Source organism: Rhinolophus sinicus, chromosome 1 (genome assembly GCF_057876585.1).
Source record: "Rhinolophus sinicus isolate RSI-liver-muscle chromosome 1, RSI-T2T, whole genome shotgun sequence".
In the NCBI taxonomy this organism is placed as follows: Eukaryota; Metazoa; Chordata; class Mammalia; order Chiroptera; family Rhinolophidae; genus Rhinolophus; species Rhinolophus sinicus.
The window spans coordinates 187838609-187858663 of NC_142501.1; the positions used below are offsets into that span (position 1 = coordinate 187838609).

General features: G+C 33.9%; 1 pseudogene; it reads left to right on the top strand.

Annotated features, from left to right (window-relative positions):
• Positions 1-7791: 7791 nt before the first annotated feature.
• Positions 7792-19673, top strand: LOC109452719 (cholinephosphotransferase 1 pseudogene; annotated as a pseudogene).
• Positions 19674-20055: the final 382 nt, after the last annotated feature.

A 20055-nucleotide genomic window follows, 5' to 3' on the forward strand; every position in this document is an offset into this window, starting at 1 on the left:
TTTAACGGGTAAATCACAGATCTCCATGTCTTTGGGATGGGTTATTAGAAGATTATTGTAATCCTTTGATGGTGTCATGTTTCCTTGATTTTTTTTCACGTTCCTTGAAGTTTTGCATTGCTTTCTTTGTATTTGAAATACAAAGTAGTCGTTGCCTCTAGTCTTTACTAACTGTTCTCTCCAATATAATATTATGATATATATATATATATATATATATATATATATATATATATATATATATGCCCCAACAATGTGCTGGAACTTCTCTGCTGGAAACTTGGACTTTCACAAAGGTTCTCTAATTTGGGGTAATTATCTAAGATAGTCATTCCCAGTGGCTTCCAGACTGCAGCCCAGAGACCTGGAGTGAATTCCTGGGCTACTGCGAGGCCCATAGCTGGGACCAAGGTCTGTCTGCCTATTACCCAGCACTTGGGTGGGTAACACTCCTTCCAACTCCTTTGAGATATACTGCTGGGTCCCACAACTCCCAAAAAGTCACTTTTGTCCATGGATGGATGCCAAATTGTTGTTATTCAGGGAGGGACACAAATGAGGAATGTTTTAGTCAGCCATGGTCCTTGCTTATTTTATTTAAATATTTTAACATCAAATGAATTGGATTAAATGTTATACATTTAATGGAAAATATTGCATTTTGTTACTAATACTTGAGTGCAAGTGCTAGCTATGTAGAACTATATGCTATGAAGTTTCCTTATGCTATAATAACTAATAATTTTACACATTTTAAATAATTTCAAAATTGAGTAGGATATATCCATAGTCTTCCATCTTAAAATCTAACCATTTTGTTTAAAGGCTTTGATGATTATAACTTAGAAGGATTTTTAAGAAAAAAACCCTAGATTATGAGTCTTTATTCTCTGCTGTTTGAAAGTTTCATGGCATCAGAAGTGTCCACTTCTCAGGAGAAATTTATTTCTCTAGTGCAGAATTTTCAGTTATATCCTATAGAATGATATTGTTATATCATGAATAAATCTTATAAAGAAACAGATAAACAGGTTTGCTCAATCACCCTCTTCCTCTACTGGTTTCTGTAAGTACAGTCCTTCTCCATAAAAACCAAGATTTATCAGCATGAAGAAAATGCGACCCAAGTTCCCACCCTTCTGCTGTGATAACTATACATATGTTTTAACACTGGCTAAAATGAGGCTATACTCCAATGGATTTAATATGCATGGAGACAGTTCTAAACATATAGTAAATATCATATATTTATAGAAACTAAATTTAGCTTCTGCCTATATATTAAAATGAGAAAATCAGCTAAATTCATTAAACTGCTCTTGAACAAATGACCATTTTAGATAATTCAGAATAGGGAAGACTAGAAATAACTATTTTTCTCAGTCACTTGATCGATGCAAACAAAATATATAATACAAACAAATGGAATCAAAATATTAAACTTTATTTTTCAAACATGTTTTTGTTCTAATTATTTAGATATTACCAGTAATAACATTTTAAAATTGAAGTATCCACATAACTCTCTTGACTCTTCACTTTTCATGCATAGATACAAAGAAAAGCTATCACAATCCTGAAACGCTACAATTAGAATTATAATATATAGGGCAGGTGATCAGAGATTATTCATACAAAATATAGTAATAGGCTTTGCACATATTGACAAAAAATGAATAAAGTTCCTTCCCATTAATGTGTAAAACTTAATCCAACTTATTTGATACTAAAAACATTAGTTTTATATGGTATTTTTCAGACCTTAGCCATATTTAGCTTTTCAAGTCTCTGTGACAAATAACTTTCTGACCCATTGCTTCTTCTAACTTTATAGCTCATTTACATAATTAAAAAATATTTCATTGGCAATGTTTATTTCTAAATCTCTAATTTCTAAGTATCTCATCCATGTTGGCTAACATTTACAAAAATAAAGCTCACTCTTTATCAATTGTAACCATTTGTAGAAAATAAACAGAAAAAAAATTCTATTTTCACATTAGCTTTGCTATTTACACTCCTGCTTACACTACTACTATCTTGAAATATGGGCTGTTCTGAGTCCTCTAAGTACAGAGGGTTCTGCAGCAAATATACTGTTAGGGCACTTAATTAAGTATTTTTATCTCCAGTTATTTTGTTTTGAATTAATATTTTATTTCAGGGATATAAGAATGTTTTTACAGCAAAACATCTCTATTTAGCTATCGCCTACAATCTCTGCATTACTGCAGTACCATCACATGAAAGCCAAGAATTAAAGCTACCAAAACAAGTCTAAGAATAGTTACAGGGAAATTAATTACTATCTGGAGAAATAAAACTAGTCACCTCCCCAAATTATTCCAAAGTAGTTGTTTTATAATATTGCCTTCTAGAAGATCACGCTGATTGATGACACCATTTCACCTGAAATTTCTGTCACCTGAAAACCAAAAGACATCAGGATAAAACTAATTTCAATCTACTTTAGACCACTCCTGTTATCTCTCACCTTTACACCAATTTATCTTCATCTTAACCCTAGGAGGGCCTCCTCTTAATTTTCCTACTTCTCTCTAACCAGGAGTCAGTCACCACCCTTGTTACCCAGTGCAGAGGTGATTGACCATTTAATAAGGAATTACTGCCATCTTGTGGCTATCTTAATTGAAGGCCAATAATTCTGATGCACTGGGCAAAAAAAAAAAAAAAAAAAAGAGCAAGAGATTGCTATATGCTCTATTTTTTATCTATTTTACCTCCAATATACATCATTAAAGAGACACTATAATGCACATCGTATTTTAGTGAAAATATGTACATTAGTATTATAACATTCAGGAAGATGATCTCTTTCCCACACTTTATCAAAATCCAGCAGTAAATGTACGTCAATTTAAAATAAAGACTTGAGTCTGTATAGGATAGAAAATTATGTAGGCAACTAAAGAGAGGCATTAATAATTTCTATTGCCCACTGCCTACTTCAGCAATTTATCTTCATTTTTTTTAATGTTAAGAATTTGTAAAAGGTCATAATTCAGTAGGTTCAAATATTTCTAACTCTGAGGTGACATGTTTGCCACACATCTCAATAGCCCATGTCAGCACCGGAAATTGGCCAAGACCTACTAATAACCAAAAACAGATTTGAAGCGAATGATTCTCTCAGATCTGTAGGGCACATGTTGTCTTCAATATTCTTTTTCTTGACATGTGACAAATTTGCAAATCTTCATTTTTAAGATTCACATGGTACAGCCAGTAAAACGCTGGCAATGAGATACAATGAGCACATCTAAGAATTCATTTTAAAACTATAAAGCAAAAATCTAACCCTGCTTCTTTGTCGAAATATGTGAAATGCCATTTATATTTTTTTAAAAAGTTAGATTTCTTTTAGCAAAGGTTTTAACGTATATTTTATTTATCTGCATGTATTTGGCTGAGGGAAACTCTTGTTGTTTAAATAACTAGAGGTTTGAAAGGAACATTTTCTCCTTATAAGGTTTGTATTGCTTCTGAAGTGTAAAACCATAAGTGTGAGTAGAAAACACTCCACCTGGTGGTAAAAGAAAAAGGGTAGCTGCTTTCTATAAAAGACCCTCAGGAAAAAGATGGAATGATTTCAATAGAGCACACGGTTACTTAGAAAGCCTGTAAGATACTCCAGTGCAGTTGGTGAGCATCTTAAAAGCAAAATCCAGACAGAATCTGTCTCTCTATAAATCTTTCCACCCTTTCCATTACCAGTTAGGTATTGTTGGCTCTAAGCCATCTGATTTTACTATGATTTATTAACTGCTATGCATTATATATGAGACTCAGGTTTGCTGAAGAGTTACCCTTATGGTCATTGTTGCATACAAATCAGCTACTGTTAGAGAGGTTTATTGCATCATTTTATGCCGCTAGCACTTTTGTTAGGCAGTAGTATATATATGTAACTGGAAAAGAAAACCCTTCCTCTTATATTTTCCCATATATGTTACTAGCAAATGTAGTGCGTGTTAAGAACAATAGTCCTTTGTTCTCGTCTGTTTATAAAAAAAAACAATAAAAAACCTCCAGAACAATAGATAAAAAGAAATAAAAACCTGTTGTCTAAATCAAGGGATTGGTATTCTCCAAATCATTGCTATAGCATCGAGCCATTTTCTCTGGTAACACCAACTGAAACGTGAGAAAGAGCAATAATGTGAGCAAAAGCAATTTACTCTTGTTAGGAAATTGAAAAAAAAAAAAAAAAACGGTAGCAGAGATCTAAGCAGATCTGTCTCTGAAATAAGCTACCACAAAACAGTGCTTCCACGCTCTTTTTACTTTGAGACATTTGATTAACTAAGTAATTCAACTCAAATTTCTGGTGTAGCTTTCCGGACAATGACATGAAAGCTTGTCTTTAGCACCTTTATTGCATGTTTGCTCCTAGCTGGCATAAACAATCAAGACAAAAGCAGCATTAACTAAATGGCCTTGGTGTACCTACAACAAAAAGAGAGAATGGATATTGTTTTACATATCCAACAGAAAGGGAAAAGATGTGACTGATCATATTTTGTAAAAGTGTAGAGAGAGGGGGATGCTTTCCTTCCTATCTGAAATCTTGCCTTGTTACTCTAACCGCAGCCCTGCATCCACTTCAGTGTGGCATATGTTATGAAGTGTTTCTGAAGAAAGGAGTTATTGTTCAGTAACAGCATTATGCCCAAGAAGAATGAGGCAAATATTCTCCAGTCTTAGCTTTTGTATGACTGTTCCAGGTATCCTAGAATCATATCTACTAAGACATATGTAAAAGGATTTTAGAATCTGAAGTATGTGAATTATGAAATGTACGTATTTTTAAAATGTTTGTTGCAGTCATCCATAAATGCATTTCCTAATTTTTAGAATAGCTTGATTTCTTCTTAATTAACTGATTAATAAAAAATATAAGGCAGATTCAATTGCAGTCATGTCTAAGAAAATCTGGGAGAAAAAGAGTTTTCAATTTAGCTTAATAAAAAAAAAAAGCATTTACTGGATGCCCACTGATAACTTTTAAGCACAACAAAGATAAATGGCTGGTTAGTTGACATTAGAGATTCTTAATCTCTTTAAGTGTCTGATTTTTATAGATATTTTTCATGTTATGTTGAGTGTTATCCCACAAAGACTGTCAAAGAAGAGATGCTTAGAAGGAAGATGAGAAATTGAGGACAGGTAAGATGATTCAAGAGAACAGAGAACTTTGAAAAGTATCAAATATATGTTGTATTAAAAATACAAATCTGTAGTCTGTGAATTCATAGATGCCTTGAAACTCTCAAGACTTTTCCAGTTTCTAGGATCAATGGTTTGAGAAATGCCCTAAATACAGGGTAACAATTTTGTGCCATGACCCCTTCCACACTCTTCCTGTAAGGGACCCTATTGTTTTCCTCTGCAAAAGGTATATGATTCACAAATGTGGAAAATTCATTTCCTGAAAAGAAGCTATTATATAATATGTTACTAAATGCTTAGTTTAAGAACAAAACAAAACAAAAACCTAAAAGCACAAAATTCCCAGTTTTTGAAACATCTTCAAACTGAGTAATTGAGAAAAAAAAAAAGAAAAAGAAAAGAAAAATCTCAGAACCTAACCCCAAACTACTCTCCCATGCAGTTTGTATCTATTTTTTAATCTTTTTAAAAATCCTTGTATATGATCCCTATTTTCTGGGTGACTAACATGAATTATAACGAAATGAACTATCAGAAAGTGAAGAGAATTAGTATGCAATGTTTATTCCAGTTTCTCTTTCCTTCAATGACACTCTTTCAACTGATAAATATCATTTGGCCTTGGCAACTAGACCCTCAGGTCTGCAGACAAACTGTAATTAAACTAAGTGGTACCTTTTCGACGGACATCTGCTACCACAAGTTTCAAATATCCACAACAAAGCATGATTTTTAAGCTTCCAGAAACATTATGATTAATATAGAAGTTTTTTTTTTTCCAAAAGGGTAAAGTTACAAATTGAGATACTGCTTCTAGTATCTTAGAATTGCTAAACTCTGACTTACTCCACTTCTTTCTTTTCCTTTTTATTTCTTCAGGTATTTAGATTCTTTCACTCTACAGTTTGACAAGTTTAATAGTTAAAACAAATGTAAAGAACTAAACAACAAGCAGCACTATAATGCAATAGAGGCTAGACTAAAAGCTAAGATTCTTTTTTTCCCTTGACCTCTGTGGATTTAAGAAATATTTCCTTTAGGGTGCCCCTACAAACCAAGAAAAATGGACTATTTTCCATTTGATGTATTTTAATATGAATAAAGTGGTATAAGATGATACATAAATGACCATTCTTGCTATATCAATAATGAATTAGTTTCATAGGTATAACTGAGCTTGCTGAATTTATGTGATGAGTTGGACCAATTACAATAGTTAAATGTTGTAGACATTTTTCATGTTCAGAGGCAGACACAAAAAGTTTATTTCAAATATCTTATTTTTTATATTTTGGATAATGAGAAAAAAGTTAAATAACTGATTGTTTAACCTAATTCTATTAACTCATTGAAATAAACTGCATGAAAATTTTCCCACTTTCTGATAATCAAAGATTTAGGGGGGAAAATCTTTTTAAATACTTGTGTAGGTATTGATAGAAGTAAATATATCATATATTGCTGTGTTTAAGTTAAGGACACCTGTCTCAGCAACACCGAATTAATGCAAAAGCCAAATAATTTATTTAGTTCAGCCAGTGTTCAGTTGCGAGTCTAAGGTGATTATAGTACTTGAATGGTCTACAGGAGAACAGGTATTACAAATTTGGAGGTGGGGGAAAAGGGACTCCACAAGTCTTAGAAAATTTATGACCGAATTTGATCTTTCCTGTAATTTTTTTTCAAACTGACTGCCTTTAAGTTACACAGATCTGCCCCCTCAACCCTTGTGCTGCCAGTAAGATTACGGAGCTGCATCCAGCACACTATATAGCAAAATTCAATTTCATGCATTTCGTATATGTCATGCTACATTATAATGCAGCTTACACATATTCAAAATAATTATTGTGCATACCCTAAAGGCTGCAGCTTGTGTCACATTGTGTATTATTTACAGTCACTTGTAAATCCAGCAAAATACACAGGCAGAGAAATCAAAGCAGGAGGTAAAGTTTGCTTTAATGTGATTATATTGGCATCTGATATGATGGTGTGTTGGACCATATTGACACGAGTGAGGATTCTATGTAGCAACTGTTCAATACCATCCGTTGGACTTCTCTGATAGACCACTTAACTATCTCAGCTTTTCCAGTGATCATCTCATTTATCTAGGATTATTGCACTGAATTTACTGTTTGGTTTTCTTCCAGAACTGAAATGTCAAGTCCAGTGTCATGTATGCAGTAGCTTTGTGCTGTGAGAGCTTCACAGATCCCCCAAAAGCTGCTAGCAGTTGATCTTTGGATAGAGCTAGAAATAAATAAATCCTCTTTAGAAGATCAATATTCATCCCATTTAATGCTTGATGTGAAACTTGTGGATTTGTGGTAGTAATGCTGATGTACAGCTAATCGTTGAAAATGGGCATTAGGGCTTTTATAGCATGGCAACATATTGTCAGGCAAGAAAGGAAAGAAGTGGTAAGCACAGCTTGGAAAAAACATGGTAAGTTTGTATAAATTTGCTGCATATTTGGAATCCAATTAGGTCAGTTTACGATGTAATATTAAAAGCTAATAATGTGGACAACAAATGGATCTCTATGTAAAAGAAATTCCTCAGAAGTTTCCTTGGTTTGCCACTCTCTGCGGTATGATGCATGAAAATGAAGTATCTAACTCATTTGGAGACTCTGGTGCTAAAGAAATTGATATTGAAATAGTTTCCGTATGGTGATTGTTGTAATTACCAGTGATTATACTACAGAAAACATTTTAACATAAAAGCCAGGAACTTTGAAGGAGCAGTGGGGTTTTCATACTAGAACTTCGTACTAAAATCTAAAGGACTCAAAGACAGGAGTATAGAGCAACGTCCTGAACAATTAACTCCAAGAAAAAAGGACATCCTGCTAGTTAGCAAGGCATTGAACATGGTTAATGCCAATAGTTACAACATTTTTCCTATTCAACAGTGTAAAAATCACATGTCAGATGTTCCTTTCCCCGCAAAGGTTAAATTTATCCTTTGGATTTAAGTACTTTATTTTTTTCTATAAATATGTCATAATTCATACTGTCGTGGTTTTCAGAAAAGCAAGTTGGTGCTGGGAATTCTTTGCATGCAATAGCTTTCAGCCCAGCCACATCTGGGCTATAATCTGTAATATAGACGTTGTTGTTGCCAGTGTTATATTTATATTTTCAACCATATTTCTCAATTATTAATTTAATACAGTGCATGAAAAATATGCACACAATCTCTCTGTAAAACCCTTGACTTGTCAATATTCTTACAGACTCAGGCTGCCCTGTTGAATTTTAGCAAGTATCTGTTTAAACTTATTTGTGTAAAGGGATGCCTTTGGCATAAAGCATGAGAAAAAATGCACTTACTGTAAGTATAGAAACTAGAGAACTGGGATTGATCTGTTTTCCCAGGAGAAATGATATTCTTTCTAACTAATAGGTTTTCATTTAGGTTTACCGAGAAATGAAACATTATAATCTTTACATGGAGGGAGAGGCCATTAAAATTAAAACATGCAGAGTAACATCTGCTGGCTCCAGATATTTGCTGGACTGCTCAGAAGTCTCAGCTCTCCTTGTGCAAGTCCCAAATTTTACCACTGATAAATGATCCCCGATAGGGATCTCCAGCAGTCACAGTTCCTTTGGTTGGCAACGGAAGACAGGATAAGATGGCAGGTCATGGTCACAGGATTGTGTTTATCTGATGAGAAAAAAGTCCGTAAACACAGGAGAAAATTTATGTTTATGCTTGAGGCCATGAAGGTTGGGAAATAGTAATGTGCTAGGCTGAGATGACAACTGGGAAAGTGTGTGGGTGTCTGCTATAGTATATACCTGTGAATTCATGCACATACTTTGAGTTACGTGTGTATGTGGTGTGAGTACATATGCATAAATGGGAATATCTTAATCATGTTCTAGGGCTGGAAAAGACTAATATATCTGAAAATATCTTTCCTAAAAATGAAAATGTTAAAGTTTATATGAATTCACAGTTAACACAGTAACAAACAGTTAGTCACAGAAACAGGGTGTATTATTTTCATCTCTAAATTTTGAGGTTGATCTCAAGGAAGATAAACAGCCTTTGCTCTAAACAGCAAACCTGTAACTGGAAGAATGTTGGGCTAGTAAACTTACTGTGACAATTCTTACATTGATCTAAAGTGACTTGTAAGTCTGGTACTTTCTATTTCTTTCTTTCTTTTTTTTTTTTTTCCAGAAAATAAATATTTCCAGGTTTTGAATGCTTAATTTTAAGAAGTTGTGAAGAATTTCACAGTTGGCACATTATTTGTCAAACTGGGCCATTAGAAAGCTGATAGAAAATGATACTGTTTCCATTTACTATAACAGCTATAGTCTCTCATTTGAATTCTCGAGAGTCCTATCAATGCAGCTTCTTAGAAACGAAGAGAAAATACTCCCCATACACAAGGCAGAACAATTCACTTCATAGTCTCCCCTCAGCTACCATGGTTCTCATCTAGAGAGAAAAACTGAAAAATAAAAGTCTGATTTTGTCAGTTTTACCATTGTGTGTGTGTGTTGGCTACTCAGAAATCAAGACACACTCTTCGTTTTTGGTTTTTAATCTTACCTTTACATTTATAATTTCCTATTCATTCATTTCTTCACAAATAATTATTGAGTATATTTTATGTGCTAAGCCAAGAGATAGGCCTTCATTTCTAGAATGTTACTCTCGTTTCCTTTTTTTCCTTAGTCTTCTAAAACACTGATATATATTCATATTTATTTTCAAACTTTCCATATTTATTGTAAAGTATACCAAGTTGTTTGTGGAGCAAGGTCGAGTTTAAAGAATATAAAGATGGCTGGGTCGGTACCTGGCTAGATCAGAATTGATAGATAGTCTAAAAGACATGTATATAGATATACAGATGTGTAGATAGCCAGTGGACAGTGTGCAGAGTCCTGTGATCCTGGTTATACTCATAAACTACAGAACTATGCTATTCTCATAGATCAGTCTACCAGTTGAGCAACAGATTACATTCTTCTATGGGAAACAAAACCACCCAGGCCAAACTATTCACAGAAAGAATTCCTACACGACAGGCTCAGCTTCCTCAGATAGGAAAAATAAGACTTAAATATCCACTATAAATTAGCTGATGTAGGCAACACCTAAATTTAGCTAGAGTGAAAAATCAAAGTAAAAACTCAGTGACTCAGAAACTTTCATTAGAGAGGTCATCATAGAGGGAGAAAAAAATACGTAGAATAGATTTATTTTGTGCAAAATATGTGTGTATTATAGAACTGAAAGTCATGTTATAATAAGGGGGGAAGTTCTACAGTCAACTTCTCTGAAATGAAACCTATGTCACTTTACTAACCGTTGTCACCCCAATAAACTTTAATTAAAAAAAAAACAAGAAGAAAGGAAGGAAAATGATACTCTTCAAAGGTAACATAGTGCCCTGAAGAATATATTGGCTGATGATATCTTCCAGAGGATTTAGATGTATAAAATGGGGGAGTCACATAATCTTTGAACATTGTTTAGTCCAACTTTCTAAAATTTTGTATTATACAATGGTGATCTGTATAAGAACTAGAAAAATTTAATTTGGTCAGAGATGCCCACTGTCTACGAGTTTCTCTATTGTGAAATGTCTCCTATGGACAAATGTCCAAAAGAGAGACAAGACTATGATTCCCCGGCTGACTGACACTCTATCAGTGCATTCCGTCTCTGCAAATAGAGTCTGTGATATTTTAACTAAAATTTGCCAGAAAAGCTATGTAAATGTGGAAGTTTATCACTTTACCTCCCTTCCACTAATCCCTGTTAAAATATTATAAATAACACAGAGCTTAGAGTTGCAAAACAGAGACCCAACAAGACTTAACCTAAAATCTTCTTGTAAAGATTCAAATAAAGGCTTACAACCAATAACTAAACCAACCCACTTTGATCCATATAATTATCTATAGTCCTAATTCCTCTTATCTTTAAGAAATAAGAAAAAAATTGTTAAAGACCTCATATTTTGAGCAGGTTATTTTATAGGCTTTCTTAAAAAAAAAAAAAAAATCCCCTGAGATTTCATGGTATTTTAGTAAGTCACTCTTATTCCAAGGAGAAAGAGTTTAATTTGCTCCAGTTATGCAAACCTGCAGTGCCTTCTCATTGCTGGGATATGCAGTGGTTACTTGTAAAGCTCCCTAAAAAGACTGGGCTCTCATTTATGAAGACAATGAATGAACAGGATTTTACACACAGACAATGATAGAGAGACAGGGAGCCACTTTGAAGTTCAAATAATTTGACAAGTTTGGAATTCCTAAAAAATAATGAAAAGGATCTTTGCTGAATTTTTATTTTGTTTTTTTGTTCTACCTTCATTTCACATAGGCGGGTTGGGGCAGGAAGCGCAGCCTGAACAGCTCAGCCAGATCTGGAGGGATTAGTTACAGCAAAGAAGGCTGCTGTGTGAATCTGAGTCATTTTTTTTTTTTTTAATGGTAGCAATTCTAAAGGGGGAAAAAATCACACATACACATAGACATGCCAAATCCTACCTTTATAAGTATATCTGGTCAAACATTCTAATATAAAATCACCTAAAAATCATTTACACCTATTGGAATGATCTTTTCTATGGTAATGTTTTATTGGACTTCAAATAAAGAGATGGGTTTCCTTATTTCTGAATAAATTGTGATTTTAGTCACAATATTAAATAAAATATTTAGTTTGGCATGGGCTTTGTGCTTCCTCAATATAACATCAGCAATTTCTTTTAGAGATAAGCAACGGTAAGGACAGAAGATAGGAATTAAAAAACCAAGGTGAGAAAGCCTTCCCATCAATTCTCAGAACAACTAGGGGGATATTAAAGGTGATATAGTGATCTAAATTGTTCACAATGCTTTGGAGCTAAGCAATGTGTGAAATAAAAAATATTAACTTTCAAAAATATAATTTTCTAGATTAAATTATTCCAAACTGGAAAAATAAAACTCATTCTTTGGAACACAAGCGAAGATCTGTTCTCAAATATGATTGAGGATTTGTTTCTGCTACACCTAAAATTGCATCACTCATTAAAGTTTAGCATTTTACCAGCTGCACTTCAGCCGGTCTCCAAAACCTGGAACAATCATGAGTCAAGTTAACTATTAAGTAAAAAGTTAACTCCCTAAATTGTAATTCCATTTCCTGTTGCATTATGTTCTCATTGTGTTTGTAAATGTTCTCTGACTATGGGATAATAGATTTATATGATTGTAAAAATGAAGCAAAAACATTTTAATGATACTGTTTTCTAATTTTTCCCAAATTTTGATTCCAGAACCACTGCACAAATATAGTAGCATTAATGGTGCAAAGAACACCTGTACTTAAGATAGCAACTTGATGTAGCCAGATAGCATTACACATGTTATTCCAAACCTTACAAGAAAAACGTTACAAAAAATTCTTCAAACAATGTTTTTTTGGATGTTTTTCTTCCCACAAAAACCCCACCATTGGTAGAGTTTGGAGTAGCCCAATAGAACTAACATAGCTGTTTCTTATTATATCTCAAAAGATCATTTCTCTTTTCTGCCTCATCATTTATCCATTTCACTAATGCACCATAGATAATGATTATTTATTATTAACAATCAGAAAACTCACTTAGACACGTAATAGAAAGAGCTCTTTCATTATTGTGATATTAAAACTCAAATATTCCTTTTATTAAGATTCATTCCTAAAAAGGAGACAATAGATTTTAAAATTCCAAGAATTTCCATGATTTTGTTTGAAATTGTGGCTTGTGTTTTGCTTGAAGTGTAAAAGACCAACAAAATTTCATTTATTAATACATAAAATCAAGGCAAACCCAGGCAGGAAGGTAAAGAATTAGAATATTTATTTGAAATTAAAATCGATTTTATTTCACTAATTTGTCAGTTGGTTTGCTATAGATGTTGCCCAGTATTCATATGTAGCAAGTTACATAACAAGCTAAGGGAGACTTTTTGGTAATCACTCTGTATTTAGTTTGAAAGTTACTTTAGAAAAAATAATTATCAAGACAATTGCTTCAATATGTATTTTTTTTACATGTGCAGAAACACACGATCTCATTTATTTTTATTCTGTTAGATAAGTGTCCAAACTAAGAGTTTGCCAAAAGCTATTCTCTGACTTTATTTAAAATGAAAATACAAACTTAAAAAACTATAATTAAAAATAACTTGCATCAAAAGTAATTGCATGGTCAAGTAAGTAGTGTGTCCTTTCCCTAGCCCTCTCTCCTCTACCAAGCACACACACACATGCACGTGTACACGCACACACACGTGCACACACATACAGACATACACATATACACACATTCATGCAGTCACAGAGACATTTACACAGTTATTTTGATGTTTTAATTCACTACAATTCATCAAAGTTCAATGCGTATGTGTCATTCTTCCCTCTTACTATATAATATGCAAGTACCATTTGAGTGTTTTATTTGCCTGCCTAGTCATCTTCGAAGAAATAACATTCATCAGCATTTATTTACAGAAGTATTTAACTAAGCCTTTCTCAACTTGTTCGCTATCTTTTCTTGTAATCCTGTGGGTAGTGAAGTTCAATAGATCTGCAACTACAACATCATGCAATGATCTTTAGAATATAATTGCACAAAATTTGTGAGGTTTGATGGGGTCAATGCTATTTTTCTGTTCTCTGGTGTAAAAGGACAGCAGAGGGAGCCCCTGCATGACTTAAGGAAACCAAAGGCAGGCAGGAGAAAAAAGACTTTTCTGGGTTGGAAATTATGCCTGGTGCCCTCTTCTGGAGTCACTGGTAAAAGTGCGGATTTCGAAAAGAAATTTGCAAGCACTGAATTCCAGACTGGATCTTAGCATGGGTTATTACCAGTCATTATAAAGGGCATGGCAGAATTTTCATAATAAAACTAATTTTAATTTCTTTGAATTTTAAAAACAAATAGATGCTTTACATTTTCTTTTCATGAAGTTTGAGATTGATAAATCAAATTTCTATGGAAAATCCCACTCCTCTAAAATTTGCATCATCACTGAGTTGTCACCATATTCCTCCATAACCCTACATATTTCACGATCTTAGTATGCAGTACATAAACTATGATATTCATATGACCAAATGCAGGTATTTCATTTGAATATAAAAGAGTTTCACAGTGGGTGAAAGAATCCATTTAAAAGGCTACTGGATCAAGGCTGTACTGACTGAATTATGCAGCTAATAAATGTGTTTTCCTTGTGATAGTTTAGCAATAATCCCAAGTACTGAAAACCATTTCAATTCTGCTTGCTTCTCAGTTCTCTTGAAGAACCCTACCAAAGATGATATCTTTTCATTCAGAGTGATTGGTAATAAAATTACTTTCAATTTTATTGTAAATGTGTAAGCATTAATTATAAGAAATTATTCATTATAATTTCCAATGAAATTATAAGAAAAATAAGAAATTATTCATTATAATTTCCAATGAGAACCAAAAAATCTCCAGATATTTCATATGATATTTTGTTAGATGTGCTCACTTGCAGATAAGATATTTATGGAGTCCACTTTGCAAACTATTTGTCATTTAACTCTGCCAATTATGTTTAAATACCCTGTAGAAAAGCACTACTTCAATTTGATTTAAAAGTATAATAAGGTTAGAAAATTCTTCCTGTATTTTTGTCATGTTCTTAGGACTATTGAAAGGGTCCATCAATATAAAATAAGTCAGATATTTTCAGCTTAGACTGAATGGACTAATCATTTTGGTATTAATTTTTAGTCTATATTTATAACATTACTTCCAAATTTTACTTAAAAGATACTTAGATGTTGAACTATAATGGTGAAACATAAATGTTGTATGTGTATGGATAGTACTAACTTGCAAAAATCATACTTTTTATTCAAGAAAATGTTAGAAGGGTATTAATGTCCTTTCTAGCAAGAAATGAAAACTTACTTGACTTATTGAAAATAAGCAACATTTTCTTCTCACTTGCTCTGTAACATTTAATTTGACCAAGCCAATCAGGAATGATACATCATAGAAGAGGAAAGTTTCCTGAGTTGTTTCCTTGCATTTGTGTTTATATAGACTATTAAAAACATCGAACATTAATCCAATTTTGAAAATTAGTACTATATGGCTGTGTTGGTAGCTGGGGGTTGGGCATGAAAGAGGTAAACGTGGGTTGAAGATAGACGAGTACTTATTAGTGGTATGTTTGTATTGACCTTTTAGGTATTTTTTGAAGCCAATAAAATTTTCAAGAATAAAGGCAAGTAACGAATAGCAATCAAGAAATCCGAATTTTTAGCTTGAAACCTGTAATATCTATGTTTTTTTTTTAAAGTTTTCAATGATACAAGAAGGGTAACATTGAACTCCAAATGTTCAGGATAGTTTAATTTCATAAGTATTTGCTCACATTTCTAGAAACATGAATAAAGTAGATGTGCTTTTGATTCAGATTAAGCAATAATTTGTTCATCAGACAAATAAATATTCAGTAGCTCTTAGGAGTTAAGCACAGTCTCAGGTCTGGAAATGAAGAGGGCACTGCCCTCGTTAAACTTACACTTTCCTTTTGCAATAAATAACATTGTTATGCCATGTGTCATATTATCTTCTAAAATGCTTATGGCATATGCAAATACACATAGAGTAAAATACAGATAATCTATCCTTGGAATAACGATATTTTATAGAAAAGGTTGAAATTATTTATTGTAAATAACTCACTTTTAAAGGTTTATGGATTTTTAATCTTATTTTTTTTTTAAAATTGTCAAAGCTTTCTGAAGCTTTCCCTCATCTTCCTTTCCAGCTTCTTAAATTGGGATTGCCGTATTGGTCATATTTTCAAATAAGTAATATTCTTGCTCTTTTTTAGAATAGAGCGATATATAAGTTTGAGTCCATTAACTTCAAAACCTAAAGGGACCAAGATTATAACAAATACTGGACAATAGGAAGTTCATGTTTTCAATATTTATGTTCTCTTTTATCTATCTCTATATCTGTCTCTGTCTCTATCTCTATCTAAAATGTTTTGTGGCAGAGAGAAATCCTTTTCTCACTGAATTAACTCTACAGTGATTTTGCCAATGGTTTCAGTCTCCTCCATTCCCAACTGCCTTCCCAACCCTATTAGCCCATAATCTTCTTTATCCCCTCTATGTGTGGAACACTTAACAACATAGCTTCTTATATGCCATTGATTCTCAACTTTTTTCCTCTCTAATTTTGTATATTCCTATGGTGAATAATTCCTCTAGTGAAAATTATCTTTCCTCATTTTTGTCGTTAAGTTGTATCTTCAAGAACTAATTGAAATGCCATTTATTTTTTTGAAAGAACCCCTGGTTTCCAACTAGAAGTAAGCTATGTGCTTTCTCTGAACTCTCATAATATTTTTTTCTAAATCTCTTTCAGGGCTGATCATATTTATCATTTTTATGTCTCATCTTTATCTGGTATAAATTCTATGTTCTCTAACAGTAAGCTTTTGGAGGATCAGTGCATCTCTGGGTATGCAAAGAGTGCTAAACTTGGAGTTGTTTTGTAAAAATTTGCACAAATAATCATAATTTATAATCTGATTATTTTCATTCATGTTACTTCTTAGTAAGAATATCCCCTGAGGTATACTGTGCTTTTAGGAACATATTATCCCAATCTTCAGGCTATTTTGTCTTCCAAGATGCTGTAAAGTTGTTTATGAAATGATGAATTGTGGTATTTAGTCTTAATACTTGAATTAAAATTGAAAAGTACCTTTACTGAAAATCATTTTTTAAGGAGTGACGAGTTTCAAGATTATGTTTTGCATTGGGAAGTATGTCAGGAAATTTGAAGAAAAGGTTTTTTTTGTTTGTTTGTTTTTTACTTATATGAAATGAAAATATTTTTTTCACCTCCAGTAATGCTTTCTCAGTGGAAAAATAATAGATATAAAGGAATATACATATATATGTGTGTATATATATATATATATAAAATGAATAGTAAAGTATAAGGAAATTATGCTAAGAAATGTTTTTCTGAAATAAATTTTGTACTAAAACATTGTTCGGCCAGATTTTTATGTCACACATAGATACACAAAGGAAATTCAGAGAGTATGTGCTCATTCTTTTTTGTCACACTTTTTTTTTTTTTTAAGATTTTATTCGTGAAAGTGGACAGGACTTTATTGGGTAACAGTTTGTACTTCCAGGACTTTTCCCAGGTCAGGTTGTCGTCTTTTCAATCTTGGTTGTGGAGGGCGCAGCTCAGCTCCAGGTCCAGTTGCCGTTGGGAGTCAAACCGGCAACCTTTGTGGTTCAGAGCCCCCGCTCCAACTAACTGAGCCATCTGGGAGCTCAGCAGCAGCTCAGCTCAAGGTGCTATGTTCAATCTTAGTTGCAGGGGGCGGAGCCCACCATTCCTTGAGGGAGTCAAGGAATCAAACCGGCAACCTTGTGGTTGAGAGCCTTCTGGCCCATGTGGGAATTGAACTGGCAGCCTTCGGCTTTAGGAGCACGGAGCTCCAACCACCTGAGCCACCTGGCCGGCCCTTGTCACACTTTTTGAATTAGCATTGCACAGAGATTCAATCATAATATTAAAATATACATATGGAAATTTAGAAATACCCATTGCAGAGACAAATATATCCCTTTTGCTTTTTCTCTTGAACATGCAGTTAGACCACTTTTCCAAACCTCATATCCATGTTAGGTGGGACCACATGACCAAGTTTTAACCAATGGAACATGTGTGGGAGTGATGTATGCCACCCCAAGCCTAGCCCATAAGCCCTCTCACCAGCAATCTCCCATACTCTCTATTTCCTTGGAGATGACTCCAAGGCCCTACAGGACAGCAGAGCCACACTATGGAAGGAGCTTTGAACCCTGAATCATCACCTGGAAGAGAGCCACCAGGAAAACGTTTTGACTGGTAACATCCATATGGGACTCCTATAGGAGAGAAAAATAGGCTTTAATATGTGAAGCCACTAAAATTTTGGTATTGTCTGTTATAGAAATTGGCCAACTCTGACACAGACCCATCAGTAAGTCATACTACCTTCCCCTTGACCTGCAGACGTAGCTTATAGAGAAGTGTGTATAAAAGGATTAATTTATAAAACTGGATTAGGCCAACCAAAAGGCAGTACACTTTTTTGCATGTAATCTAGTTCAATAAGAACAAAAATTTTCATGAGCCACAATTTTTTTTTTTTTCCACAAAGAAATTATATTTGCTGAACTACATAGAGAAAATGCTCATCTTTAGGGCGCCGAGCTGGCTGAAAGTGCTGGCGGAGCCGCTAGGAGAGGTTAGCTGCAGTGCCAGGAGAGCAGCACTTTGGGTGTCTCGCTGCTCGAGCAGCCACTGCCACTGTACGGGACATGGCTGGAGTGGGACCCGCTATGGATCGCCCCCAACTCCATCACCCTCCTGGGACTCGCTGTTAACCTGCGCACCACGCTTGCGCTCATCTCCTACTGCCCCATGATCACTGACCAGTCCCCGGCCATATTTTTCATATGCACTCAGACTCTTTATCTACCAGTCACTGGATACGATTGATGGGAAACAAGCCAGAAGAACAAATTCTTGTTCTCCTTTAGGAGAACTTTTTGACTATGGTTGTGACTCTGCCAGGTATTTATGGCAGTTGGAGGTTCAATTGCTGTTTGCTAGGAACTCATCCTGACCGGTTGTTTTTTGGTTCTTTTTGTTGGGATGCTCATGTTTCATTGTGCTCATTTGGAGACTTATGTTTCAGGCATCCTGAGGTTTGGAAAAGCAATAAGTATTCCTCTAGCATCTAAAGATTCCAGGAGCATCCAAGTGGAGATGTAAAAGTGGATGTAACTGAAATTCAGGTAGCTTTAGTGATGGTTTTTGTGTCGTCTACATTTGGAGGAGCAGCAATGTGGGACTACAGATACCCGTTCTAGAAATAAAATTGAAGATCTGTCCAGTTCTTGGTGTTGTAGGTGGAGCAATATTTTCCTGTTTAAGTTATTTCCATGTTATCCTGCATGATGGAGTTAGCAAGAATGGATCCACTGTTCAGCAATATTTTATCATCTGGACTTCATATAGGAATAATCATTATACTGGCAATAATAATCTATAAACAGTCAGCAACTAATGTGTTTGAAAAGCATTCTTGTCTTTATACCCTAATATTTGGTTGGATGTGTCTTTGCTAAAGTCTCACAAAAACTAGTGATAGCTCACATGACTAAAAGTGAACTGTATCTTCAAGATATTATCTTTTTTGGCCCAGGTCATTTATTTTTAGACCGGTAATGTAATAATTTTGTAGATAAATATGTTGTCTATGGTCAATGGTCATTTCATCATTTGAAATAATGATGTATTTTAGTGCTTTGTGCCTGCAAATTTCAAAACCCTTCATCTAAGTATCTTCAGGACTTTATGTCATTAAGCACCTGAACAGGTCCACAAGCATACTGACTAATAGCCCAAGGAAAAGAGGAGAAGCAGTTAGGGGAACCTAGGAGTGAATGAAATCCCCTTTTGCAGGAGGCTAGTATACTATCAAATAAGGTTATATTTTAATATAAAACATAAGTCCTCTAGATTCCATTATGTCTATTTCAGTTGTGAAGCCCTCATATATATCAATATTTTTGACCACAGATATTATCAGAAAAATAAAATATATAAATTAGTTAGAAACAAAACCAAAGAAAGAAATTTCAATTTTCTGAGGATAAGAAAGTGAACCACTCTAGTTCTAAATAACAGTCTCTTCGTCTCAGAAATCTTTATCAGACACTTGGGATTTTCATTGTCAAATGATTACATAAAAATTCAGGACTTAAAGGATTTCAGCCATG